The following is a 13,507-nucleotide window of genomic DNA, read 5'->3' on the forward strand; positions in this document are numbered from 1 at the left end:
CATCACTACTGGAAGGATCACACCATAAGGATACCCCATTATAATTCTCCAGGAATGTCAGCCAGGATTCTAGGTCGGCCTTCACACCGCGAGGGAGTCGCTTCCTGTGGAACGGTTTTGTTAGACCTGCCGTGAGTCTGGCTAATCGCAGGCAGAAGGGGCGGCCCGGTGATATTACCCTACACGCGAAATTCAGGTGACCCAGGAGAGATTGGATTTGTCTAAGGGTGAGTTTCCTACAGGGGATGAGCTGTCTAATAGTCTCCTTGAGGCCATTAATTTTGTCCGCAGGCAAACGTGAGGTTTGCTCCACTGTGTCTAATTCTATGCCTAAATAAGTTAAATGCAAGACGGGCCCTTCGGTTTTTTCTGCTGCTAACGGCACCCCCAGCTCATGTGCAAGGGCCGAGAATGCTTGCATAAGGCCTGCACACTCCGGACTATTTGCCCTAGCCACGAAGAGAAAGTCGTCCAAATAATGTGAAACTCCCGACAGACCAGTTTTAAAGCGAAGCGCCCAATCCAAGAACGTGCTAAAGGCCTCAAATGCAGAGCATGCCACGGAACAACCCATAGGCATGGCTTTGTCGATGAAATATGCCCCATTGAACCTGAAACCCAGCCATCTGAAGTCCTGCGGGTGGACAGGCAGGAGGCAAAACGCCGATTCAATGTCACACTTCGCCATCAAGGCGCCCTTACCAAATTGCCTTACAAGCTTCACTGCCTGGTCAAAGGAGGCATATTTCACCGTGCACAGCTCTTGAGGTATGCTATCATTTACGGATCTACCTCTTGGGTGAGAGAGATTATGAATAAGCCTAAATTCACCTGGCACTTTCTTTGGGACCATACCTAATGGGGAAATATGGAGCTCAGGTATAGGTGGCACTGCAAAAGGACCTGCCACCCGACCTGCCGTGATCTCCTTGTTAATTTTCTTAACCGCTATATCGGGTCTTTCCCTAACGGATTTCTGATTGGGGGGGTTGCTCGAAAGGGGTGGGCTTTTTACTGGAATTCGAAAACCGGAGGAGAACCCCTCCCAAAGGTAGTTAGCCGCACTTTTGTTGGGATAGAGATCTAATAGGGATTTTAGGGGGCCAAGCTTTATAGGGGAAAAGGCCAGAGTAAGAGATCTATTAGTACCTATTACTCCCTGCTCCCTGGGGGGCGCCTGATGTGTGTCTGGGGCCCTGGTGTGAATTGCCCCGACCACCACGAAAGGACTGCTTCCCTTTGAAACATGACACTCCTGGGTGCTGACCTAAACACTTTTCGCATTCATGCGTATACTTGCAGTTGGGCCGCTGACAAATGCCCTTATTATATTCCCAGCAGACCCTGCGCCGCGGGTCCCTCCTGGGCTCAAACCTGCCTGACTTAGGGGGATCCGTCTGCTTCCTTTCTACATATGGGACCACGTGGTTACTCCAAAAATGCTGATGGCACAGATCCCATCGGGTCTTTGGATTCTGGGACGCGTTCCTGCGGAAGTCTTCATCGTAATTTAATGCAGCCGCCTCTCCCGCCATCTTATGTGCAAACATAACGTCAGCTACGTAGGCCCACAAGTGCATAGCCCTCTTAGGGTATGCAGCTGAGATAACCGCAGCCCAGATGTGGATACCCACTAGCCAATTTTCGAAAGTATGGTCAGCGCGAGGGGTCTTAAATCTGCGCCTGCCGTAATCCTTCCTCTTTTCACCCTTTCCCAATGTTTGCGCCAGAGGTAAAAGGGTGAAAATATCGATAAAATCACCATTCAGAATTTTTTCCCTTTTCTTATTAGACAAATGGGACCCCAAAATAATGTCAGTGTCCGAGTTGGTGGCATACTTTGAATCCGGCACTAAGGCGCCATCCCTCCATTCTAATGTCCCCTTAAATCCCTTGCGATGGGCGCTCGATCTCCGCCTGTGTATCCAGAGAGGAAGGCCAATCTGGTCTTCCGCAATCCCCCAGTAATCCTCCATTGGGATGTCGCCATCCGAGTCGGAGGACGTACCTGAATCATCCGAGTCGTCCCTGCTCCTCTTGCGCTTGTTGGACTTCTTCTTGGCTTTTCCTCCTTGACGAAGCTCCTCTTCGATCCGTGGCTCCTTCTCGGTACCTCCTGCAGATCTGGGGGTGCCGTCATCCCCAGATGTCTCGGAATCCCCGGCCCCCTGTAGCACCCCAGCTTGCCCCGACTGGGCCCCCCGGTGACCTGCAGAAGACTGCACAGACCTAATAGAGGAGCCCGACGCTTGATCCTCTGAACCCGGTGCCTGAGGATTGGGGGCATTGGCGCGTGCCTTCTGAGCCCGCGTCTGCCGGGCCAGACTCACCTCACTGCCTGTTTCTGAACTGGAGTTGGAAAATAAGGACGCTGAAGTGCAAGGCGTGTCTTCGATATACGCCTGTGACCCCTCAACCTCCTCCTGGGTAAAAACTTCCCCCTGTGAGCTCTCTACTGTTGTCAGAGACTTGGCAATAGGTGCCAGCTGTTTGCAGGCGTCCTGAAGTGAATTCTGGAGTGCAAAGACAACGCGTGCCAATACCTCTGTCTTATCTTTTTTTTTGCTGGGCCCTTGGCAGGGGCCTTGCCTCCACGCTTAGGAGCCATTGACAGATGCTGCTACGCCCTGACTAATAAACTTAGATTATATAGAATGTTAAAGATGAATAAATTAATTGCTTATTATTTATCTAATTACTTGTTAATACTATTAGTTATGCGTATCTTGTTAGATCTAACTATTAAATGTCCTAATTATTATTTCCTTATTTTTGTTTGTTTGTGTGTATATTATTGTATATCAACTATCAAAGTATTCTCTAATATTTGTCCGCTTATTATAATTATTGATTTTGAGTCACGCGAATGGTGCTGGTTGTTCACCTAGATACCAGAAATCTGTAAATTAATTCCCTTTGGATAATTTCAGGCCAATATTAAATTCACTTTACCTTGATAATTAATTAATTAATTAATTAATTAATGTACCCGAGAGAAGTATGCCCAATCAATTATGCCCCATCCAAAAAAAAAAATCCGAATTAATGAAACTCCGTATCATATAAATAGTGAATTAATACTTTATCTTACAATCAACTGGTTAATGTAATGCAATGGAGGCTTAACGTTAATTTTAAAAGCGCAAATCTAATTAAATCTAATTAAACTCAGCTACCCCTTAAAGAAATGCAATTCAAGTCCGCCACTAACTTAATTATATTCTGCCAAGTAATTTCCTATGCAGACAAGGTAAACAATTAATGTGTTTCCCCTGATAGCCTAAATCAAAACCAGAAGCAATTTAAGATTAACCAACTAATCCAGTAATTGAGACCTAAACTAAGGCGCAGAAAATGGGCTGCTGCCGATGCTGGTGACCCAAAAGCCACACTCAAAATGACTGCCAAACGAGAGCAACAAAAAAGTCCCTCTCAAAATGGCGGCCGCCAGTAGACGCACGTGGCCACACTCAAAATGGCCCCTTTTGGGCAGCATACAGGGCAAACGGACCCCAAAGACCACTCCCAAAATGGCGTCGGCCCCGTGGAGCTCACTAGCAAGCCACCCTCAAAATGGCATCGGCCCCGTGTGCCGAAGAACCCTCCCAAAATGGCAGCTTCCTTGCCCTCAAACAAGATGGCGCCGATCGCGCCTAGCAGCCCTCACTATCAATTGTAAATAAAGCACCACAAGTGGCAACCTCAAGGAACCTGCACCGCACAAAGGAGAACACACAGCCTTATGAATGATCGCTAAAAAGACATAAAGAAGTAACAAAGAAGGGGGGCAGACAAAGGAAAACAACAACAAATCGAACAACAAAGAGGGGCAGACTCGGGGAAGCAAAACAAAACGAACAAAACCCAAGCACCCCACTGGTAACCCCTTCGTCCGATTTAACGGGGGGGGAAGCTTTCAGGAAACCAAGCATGCAAATCGTTGCCGCAAAAGCAGCCAGCTCACCAATCGACCGCTAAAGTGGAGGCCAGAAGACAGCGGGCCAGATGGAACGTTACGGGGAGGCAGCCGCCTCGACCCTGCAGCAGCCGAAGGTCTTCTCCTTGGTAAAAGATGCCCCTGGAGGGATAATTTGTGTTGCGGGGAGGCAGCCGCCTCGACCCGGCAAACCTAAAGGCAGCGGGAAGCTTCAGAACAGCGCGAGCCTAAACAGCTGGCTGGCGGTAAAATGCAGGCGGGCGATCCTCGCACGGGGTCGCGGCGCATTTCCCGGGAGCAGAAACGGCTGACTGGCGGCGTGCTCTCCCTCAGGGAGACCTGCAAGACAAATATAAAGCGCAACAGTTGACTGGCGCTGACCGGCTGACCGGCGGGACCCTGCCGCCGCTACCGCGCTGTCCGAACGATGTCCCCAACGGCGATCAACAACAGGCCTGTAAAATAAACTAAAGCAAAGTGAACAAGGGGTTTGGAGGCAACGGATGGGGCAAACCAAGAGAGGATGCAACGCTGAACGAAGGAGAATTGTTCGCTCCGGCGAACAGGGGAAGAAAGAGGGAGCTTCTTCCCGCCTGCAGAGCCCTTTAAAAGTCGTGGCCCCGCCCCGACCAACCTCATTGGCTGGTGATGCAGGCGGGAACCTACCATTGCGTAGGGGCTGAGCTTGCAGCCCCTACGCGATGGTACAGTCGGGCAGCCCACAATCCCACCTCCGACGCAGGCGCGGAAGTGGCTTTAATAAGATTTTTAAGTTTTGTAATTTCTTCCCGTTAATCCGAGTTTAAAGGCTTCTGGTTTAAGTGAGCAGGGTTTAAGTGAGCTAGAAGATGCATGGTCACGCTGTGGCTCCAGCTATCTCGGTTGGAGCACAACTACTGAAGAATTAAAATTAAAAAAAATCCTTCAGTAGCACCTTAAAGACCAACTAAGTTTTTATTTTGGTATGAGCTTTCGTGTGCATGCACACTTCATCAGATACACTGAAACAGAAGTCACCAGACCCTTATGTATATTCAGAGGGTGGGGGGGTGATGGGAATGGGTGATGGGCTGATAGGAGTGGTAAACCTGTTGGTGACTGTTAACGATTGTTAATGACTGCAATTGGTCTTGCGGGGGGGGGAGCAAGGGTTGAGGTGCTAAGAAAAGCTCCATGGTTTTAAGCTTGCTAATGAGTTGCAATTCAGCAACTTCTCTTTCCAGTCTGTTTCTGAAAATTTTCTGTAATAAAACAGCAGCTTTGAGATCTTGTATAGAATGTCCTGGGAGATTGAAGTGTTCTCCTACTGGTATCTCTGTCTTGTGATTCTTGATGTCAGATTTATGTCTATTTATCCTTTGGCATAGGGTTTGGCCTGTTTGTCCAATATAGAGAGCTGAAGGGCACTGTTGGCATTTGATGGCATACACAATGTTAGAAGATGAGCAATTAAATAGTCCTGAGATGGTAGCTAATGAAGAATTAGTTAGCTAATTAGGAGGAGTGTTGTGTATATCACCTGCACCTTAGGAGTTGAAGTAACTAAGTGCCTTTCAACAAAGAACTAAATTTCCAATCCCTTGTCCTTATTGAGCTGGGTGTGCTTGAGACACACCTCACCATCTAGAGCATAAGTGGGGTACCTTTGGCCCTCCAAAATGCCATCATATATCCAAACAGGGAACCTGTGGAAGCCAACGGGATGTCTCTGTATGGAGGTTTGGAAGGAGTTGTCTTATCAGCATGCCAAAGACATACAAGCAAAATGGCACTCCTGGTTTCTGTCCATAGGGAGTTGCAGCAGTCATCTCACTTTCAGGCTGAGGGAGCTGGTGTTTATTCACAGACAGCTTTCCGCCTTGACCCATCACTTCAACTTAGGGTATCCATGGATATTACAGGCTGTGGTCCAGAGCAGAGGGGGAGTTTTTAGTCAGGGTTTGTATCATTGTGAGCCCCGGGCAGCACAGTGATTTCTACTCATACAAATACCAAGAGGAAACCACAATACTGTATGTTATCTAGAAAATGCCTAGTTTGATGCAGTGTGACCCTGCATCTTCTAGCTCATTTAAACCCTGCCGCCCGATGTGGTGTGATTGTTAGTGCCAAAAGAATAAATTGCTACATTTGCATCATTGCATTTAGTTCAGGGTGTTTTTTCCTGGTAAAAAGAAACAAACCACTGTATAAAGCAGTTAAGAAGAATATCTGAAATGAGGGTGCCAAAAATGAGAGGTTTGATCAGGGTTTCTACTTTCGCTAGTTACGATGTTTTGGTCACATGAAATCTCAGGGGAATGTTACTTGGTAGTCGCTCTTCTACCTCAAAAATGGCTGGATTACTTGTCCCGAAGTCCCATTCTGAAAACTCCACTTTCTTTTTAGCTAATTTCAAGAAAGCATAGCAGATGTTCTCCCTTTCTGTTGCCCCATCCCCCAACATTCATTACATCCCCCCACCCTTCATCTCGTCTCCAAAATCAACCTTAGGGTCTTTTCTGGCTTCCTGTTTCAAATGTGGGAGGAAGCAGAAACAGGCTTCCTGTTTAGGATTAATTTTAGACCCTGATAAAGGGGGTGGGTGGGGGATAAATAAATGGCTGTTTTATTCCCTAGTTCCTTCTCTGTGGGTTTATTTGGTGGCAAAGTGAGCTTCGTATATCCACAGAAGCTATGACTATCAAGGTAGAAGGGGCATATGTAGAGATAAAGAAGGGAGCAAGGAAAAGACTGATGTTTCATTAGGTGGTAAGTTGTGTTATATAGATTTTTAAGGAAGGATATATAGAGAAAAGATGGATAGGTGGCTAAGTAGACATAAAGGATGTGTGTTTACATGTGATTTATGTTGTCACTGAGAGGAAAGAGAGGGCATACTTTTAAGGGTGTGCTGGAAAGCAGGCCATTTTTCAAAATGGCAGCACTGGCATTCTGTTACTGAGAGCCCTTACTTAGTGAAGCTGAGCGACTTAATGAATAGAGCAATGGGGATTGTCTTGGGAAAGCTCTGGGTTCAGGCCCCTGCTAACCTACCTCACAGCAGGGGCGGAAGAAGCAGGGGGCAGGGGGCGGTCCACCCTGAGCGATGCCCGGGGGGGTGACAGACACTCGGCCTCCCTGGCCCACCCCTCGCCTCAGCCCGCAAATGTGCAGTCCATTCGGGGTGTCGCTGGCATGCGGTGGCTCCACAGTGTTCTGCACACATGCGACACCCCTTAACACAGCGTTTCTCAACCGCTGTTCCGCGGCACACTAGTGTGCCGTGAGACGCTGGCTGGTGTGCCACGACGTGCAGCGACAAGAAGGGCGATTTGCATTGTCACGTGCCTGGCGGCCGCCAATAAGCAAAACTGACCCGCCGGAAAGCAATATTTGGCAAGTGTTTCTTACAGTCATAATTATAATATACGGCAGCACAGAGTTAAATTTTTAAACTTTTTAAATGGTGGTGTGCCTCGTGATTTTTTTCACGGAACAAGTGTGCCTTGGCCCAAAAAAGGTTGAGAAACACTGCCTTAATAGGCTGCCGTGCGCGAGCAGTGCTCCGTGGAGCCGCCGCAGGCCAGAAGCACCCCGATTGGACTGTGCAAGCACCGGATCTAGCGCGTGCGCTGTCAGCACAGGGTCACGGTGACGCCACTGTGACCCCGTGCTGACTGCGCACACGCTGGATCTGGCACTACATAACAAGGCATGCGTCATTACATAACACACATGCGCCGTTACGTAGCGAGACTGCACCCCGGGTGTATGGCAATTCGCCGCCCCGGGTGTCGCAGCGTCTCCCTACGCCCCTGCCTCACAGAGTTGTTGTGAGGATAAAATGAGGGATCTTCTTCCATCTTCCTTGTTGGAAGTGGGATACCAACATGATCAGCAACAACATGTGGCATTTCAGAATGCCCAGGGAAAGGGCAATTATCAGACACTAATCAACATCCTCACTCCTAAAATCCCATTACAGCTAATTCTGATCTTTACCCTTAATAAAAGTTCAATTGTAAGGGCTAGAAACATTGTTTGTTTGTTTGTTTGTTTGTTTGTTTGTTTGTTTTATCCAAGGATCGCAAGATGATACAAAATTGGAGTCTATTGATAAAATCTCCACCCGTGTAGGATTGTGGATGATGAAGAGATTGACTTATTTTATAAGCCAAGAGAAGAGACTTGTGTAAATAATAGAAGCATTTACCATCACATGCTGTGTTTTTTTTCCACGGCAGAATTCATCACTTAGGGCTGAAGTATCACAAACACATCCAAAACGATGATACTTTGCCTCACTCACCGATAAAGGATTTAGTTCTAGTACGAACCATTGTGGGAGAATATAGCGGGGGCACAGTGCTACATCTCAGTACAAAAACTGCTTGCTGGGATGTGTGCAAGGGCAAAGAGGGTGCTCTCTCTGGAAGGTACCAAAAGCTCCTCCCTCAAATGGGCAGGCTGAAGTCTGGATTTTCAGTGCCATCATCCTGAAATCCATCACAGAGCATCAAAAGACAATCCCCAGAAACGAATAATAATACACATAAATCATTATGATGCAACTCTGTCACTTAATTGCGGCTCCTCTTTCCTTGCTCCTTCGGAAAGGGCAGTATGCTGACTGCCAAACTTTGTGGCAGCCGCCCTATTCACACCAGTGTCTTATTAAAATAGTTGCTCCATTAAAAGGTAATGTGTAGGAAAGCCATATGCTTTACAGGGCAGCTTTTATTTAAAAGGTTACTCAGCCTGAGTCTGTTTTGAAGGTAAAGATCCATAAACTGAGAGATCAGTTACCCATCTATGCACAGGTGAGAATAGCTACAGTCCTCCCCCGCCCCCCGAAACAGGTTTTTGCTCTGCTATGGATCACAGTGAGACACCAGCTGAAGGGCACCATGATGAGGGGCTATAGGAAAACATTGCTTGTGAGCGACGAAAAATCTTCAGAGAGCAAACAGTTACTACGAGTCATGGCTGGTGGACTACACTCACACTTTACAAAGAAGACTGCAGCGAAACTGAGCATATTACTTTGGAACGACTGATCTGGTGCGTCCTGAGAGCTGGCTAAGTATTAGTGTCCACAAACATCACATTCAAGAATGCACAAGGAAAACAATGGTTTTTGTCAAGGCTTGACTCATTGTGGATGGGGCACAGTGGTGCATTCCCCTACAAAAACATATTTGGACATAAAGAGAGGAAGCCTCTAGATCCACTCCGTTAAGTGCATCTGTACTGCGACAAAGAACAAGGATCGATGCCTATTGCTGTTTGTCTTCAGTGTAATGCAGGTGATCAAAAGAGCTGAAGAACTGCTGGATCCAGGGGTATTGCAATAGGGGGGCGGGGTGCCCCGGGCTCCGCTCTGAAGGGGGCAGCTCAGGTGCGGGGGGCAGCCAGAAGGCTAGCGACGCCACTGGCTGGATCAAGCAAAGATCCAATCGTTCCTGCGTTCTGTTTGCATCATCAGCTGAGCAGATGAACTCTGGAAGCTCAGAGGCAGGATGAGAGGAAGGGAGGGGCTCCTTGGATCTGGGACTCCAATGAGTGCTGCCTGTGAAAAAGTTCCATTTAGCTACCTTTAACATGGGGCCTGTCTGGATGAATTGTATAAATTTTTTAAGTAAAATGTTGATGGGTATAAGAAATGCCTCAACAAATCAGGGTACTCAGCTACCTTGTCTACCCAAGGCCACCTTCACACCATACATTTCAAGTACTATGATACCACTTTAAACAGTCATGTCTTCTCCCAAAGAATCCTGGGAAGTTTAGTCTGTTAAAGGTGCTGAAAGTTTTTGTTGTTTAATCATTTAGTCGTGTCTGACTCTTTGTGACCCCCATGGACTAGAGCACACCAGGCACTCCCGCAGTTTGGTCAAACTCATGTTCGTAGCTTCAAGAACACTGTCCAACCATCTCGTCCTCTGTCGTCCCCTTCTCCTAGTGCCCTCAATCTTCCCCAGCATCAGGGTCTTTTCCAGGGAGTCTTCTCTTCTCATGAGGTGGCCAAAGTATTGGAGCCTCAGCTTCAGGATCTGTCCTTCCAGTGAGCACTCAGGGCTGATTTCCTTCAGAATGGATAGGTTTGATCTTCTAGCAGTCCATGGGACTCTCAAGAGTCTCTTCCAGCACCATAATTCAAAAGCATCAATTCTTCGGCGATCAGCCTTCTGAAAGTTGTTAGGAGTTCCCTATTCCCTTCCCAGAATTATAGTTCCCAGAGTGATTTAACAAACAATCCCTCTTCACATGGAACTCTTGGAATTATAGCTCTGTGAGGGAATTGTCTTAATAATGTGTTACTACGGTACGACTTTCAGAATTATCTTTAGTTCTTTCAAACAATATGGGGGGGCTTTTGTGTTGCTATAATAATGCCCCCCTTTTACATTTTTTGATATTTTTCATGTTTTAGATTTCTGACCCCAATGTTTGAGAAATCTGAAATTCCTCAGACACCACCCAGTTGAGGAGAGGCATTGGACCAGAGGTCTTTGGTCAGCTGGCCCTTTGCCATGCCACGTAACATATGGTGACTGGCAATAGTTTAACTGATTAGACAAATTCTTGAAGGAAAAAAGCCTAAACGGAATCTCCATGTTTGACGGCAGTATACTCTGACAAGCGGATAGAAAGCTGAATGCTCCCTGCTTTTACGGGCTGCTTGTGAAATCCCAAAGGCTTATGGTTTGCCACTACTCGAAGCAAAATGCTAGACATATAAAACTACTTTAAATAGTCATAGTGCTATTCTTCTAGAAAAGAGGTGCCGGAACTCACCATGAATGTCTCCTTTCTTCTTTTATAATGGCAATGGCACCCACCTGAGAGGTGCTGGGACTGGGTTCTGGAGGGTTCTGGTAAGTTCCGGCTGAAAAAAGCCCTGGCTTCCTCCAAGGAATACTGGGAGCTGAAGTTTGTTAAGGATGCTGATAATTATCTGAAGACCCCTATTTCTCAATGTGATTGTTGTACTTTTGAACCACCTCTCAGAATAAATGCATATATTGGGATTCAGGTGCAAAAACGAATCTCCCGACTCAAAACAATACAAAACTATCAAAACTGGGCTGTTATCTAATGAAAAGGAGAAATCATTTCATTTCTATTAGAAAGGAACAGAACAAATTATCTGTGGTGAGGAGAGGGCATATTGGAGCCTTCTTTAAAAAAAAATACAAAGGAAGCATGATAGATTCTAGATAAAGTCTGTGGTCAGGCTCTTTTGAGCCGTATCTATTTCAGACTATGCCCAGATGTTTCTTAGAGATGTTGGTTTTTTAAAAAAAATGTTTGTGGTTAATGGCAGGAAACCTTTTGCTGTACCATGCAATGGTGTTCTCTTCTGCTTTCTAAAGTAACTCTGCAATGATCATTTATTGATCCATCAAATGTGGTCTCATTGATCTTCTCCCTTAGAGTTATGACCTGTGCTACCACAGTTATTGGCTCAGAGATACCTGCAGCTCTCATGTCCCCCCCACCTGGATCCTTATCTATCTGCCAACATCACACACACAATCATTTCCCCTTTCTCTCTGCCACACTTTCCAAGAATTTCTTAGAGATTATTACCTAGATTTTTTTGTGAAATGCCATTTCAATGCAAACAAGCTGTGTTTTTAACATACCACTGTATTAAGGAAATACCATTTGTTACATCAGCTAATCCTATCCATTCTTAAGGAAATCAGCCCTGAGTGCTCACTGGAAGGACAGATCGTGAAGCTGAGGCTCCAATACTTTGGCCACCTCATGAGAAGAGAAGAATCCTTGGAAAAGACCTTGATGTTGGGAAAGTTGGAGGGCACTAGGAGAAGGGGACGACAGAGGACGAGATGGTTGGACAGTGTTCTCGAAGCTACGAACATGAGTTTGACCAAACTGCGGGAGGCAGTGGAAGACAGGAGTGCCTGGCGTGCTATGGTCCATGGGGTCACGAAGAGTCGGACACGACTAAACGACTAAACAACAACAACAACAACACATCAGCTAACAGGTAAATCAATCTACATATAATTATCTAACCACTGTTGCAGAGTACATTGTTAATTATGTTTATTGACTCAAACCAGACTATCATGATAAAGATATTGCCAAGATATTTTGACTAGCCAAGGCAGTCTGCTAACTGGGAATGGAAGGCTGGGGGAACTGGAGGCATGAAATGAACCAATCAGTGTTTTTCAAGAGATGGAAAGTTTTGGTGTCCAAATGTGTCTGAAACAGGTGGCCAAAGTTTTCATTTTCAGAGCAAATGGTAGCTTGGGGAGAAGGGTATTTCCATCAGAAAAAGAGTAGGGCTGCCAGAGAGAGGTGGGAAAACCATGGATCTCCTGTTAGATTTAGCTGATGTGCAATCTAATGAAAATGCAAGGCTTGAAGGAAAACTCAAACAGCTGGTGTAGCTGGGAATTTGTTGAGTGGAGAAAAGAAACTCTGGTGACAAACATCAGGTAAAAGAGTTGCTGTTCATTCTCTTTACTCCACTCTTGCAACTTTTGTGGTTTCGTTTTGGTGACTTCTTGAATTCTAAGAATGATCTGTGGTGGTTTTAATCCCTCTGAATGTCTTACCTTTATTTCTCAATGTCCTTATGACACACAGGCTACATTGCTCTTTTTAGTGGGGGGGGCAGGGAGGGAGGAGGCAGATACAACCCAGGAGGGCAGGGCTCCTAAACCTTGGACAGAAGAAGAAGAAAAATTGGCAGGTGCAACTGTACCTCTGGACTACAAAGGTGCAGTTTCATCTCCCAAAATTCCTCCTACAGTTTCCAAGAACTCTGTCTGGGCTGCCTTTATTGTCCAAGAAAAATCTAGGCCTTTGTAAGACGGGTTCAAGAGCAAACTAAACAGCAACCAGTGCCTTTTGCTCAAGTACATCACACATAATGGGGTTCGCATGTCTTTCAGAAGAAAATTTGTTTATTTATGTCATTTGTTTATTTCATTTATATACCCCTGCTCTCTGAAGGAGCTCAAGGTGGTGTGAATTATATGCTATGACTATTTCAGCTGCTAGGAGAAAGGAAGTCACAATTATAGCAAGTAAATTTATGTCATGATTTCTTCTGGATTTTATTGAACTCCTCCCCCCAAACCAGCTTAAGCCCTGTCTGTTGTAAATGATTGATCACCACTCTCCAGTCTCTTGAGCATCACCCCCCCGCTTTAACTCAGTTTCATGAAGGTCACTCTAGGAAAGTATTTTTAGCGTTCCAAAGTACTCTGGTCAGCAATCTGAAAGGCTGAGCAACAGATGTCAGTTTGCCAAAATACACTATTTAGAATGCAATCCTATGCACTTCTACTCAGAAGTAAGTCAGCAAGGCTTATTCTTGGCATGGTGTATATAGGATCGCCGCCTTGTTTTGGAGCTTTAAAAGTCCATCAAGATAATGCACATTATCTACTCAAAATAACTCTGCCTTCATGGCGAGCTTCACCCATGAATTCAAACCAAGGAAACAGAATTTGCAGACACCCAGTTAGGAGTGGTACAACTGTGCTACTACGATGCTTTTGATTACTGGGGCCAAGGGACAGCAGTCACCGTTACTTCTGGTAA

At 46.1% G+C, this 13,507-nt stretch overlaps 1 protein-coding gene across 2 annotated transcripts in view; it reads left to right on the forward strand.

Moving 5' to 3' along the window:
- Positions 1–13,507, forward strand: part of LOC118078110 (uncharacterized) — a 101,057-nt gene that overhangs the window by 45,050 nt on the left and 42,500 nt on the right. The window contains exon 1 of one of the 2 annotated variants that reach the window (XM_088655668.1): positions 13,130–13,503. The exons of the other annotated variant lie outside the window; for it this stretch is intronic. The gene's annotated coding sequence lies outside the window, so the exon portion shown is untranslated. Of the gene's footprint in view, positions 1–13,129; positions 13,504–13,507 lie in introns of those variants that run through there. 2 annotated transcript variants of the gene reach the window in all.

This window comes from Zootoca vivipara, chromosome 12, assembly GCF_965207765.1.
Source record: "Zootoca vivipara chromosome 12, rZooViv2.hap1.1, whole genome shotgun sequence".
Classification (NCBI taxonomy): Eukaryota; Metazoa; Chordata; class Lepidosauria; order Squamata; family Lacertidae; genus Zootoca; species Zootoca vivipara.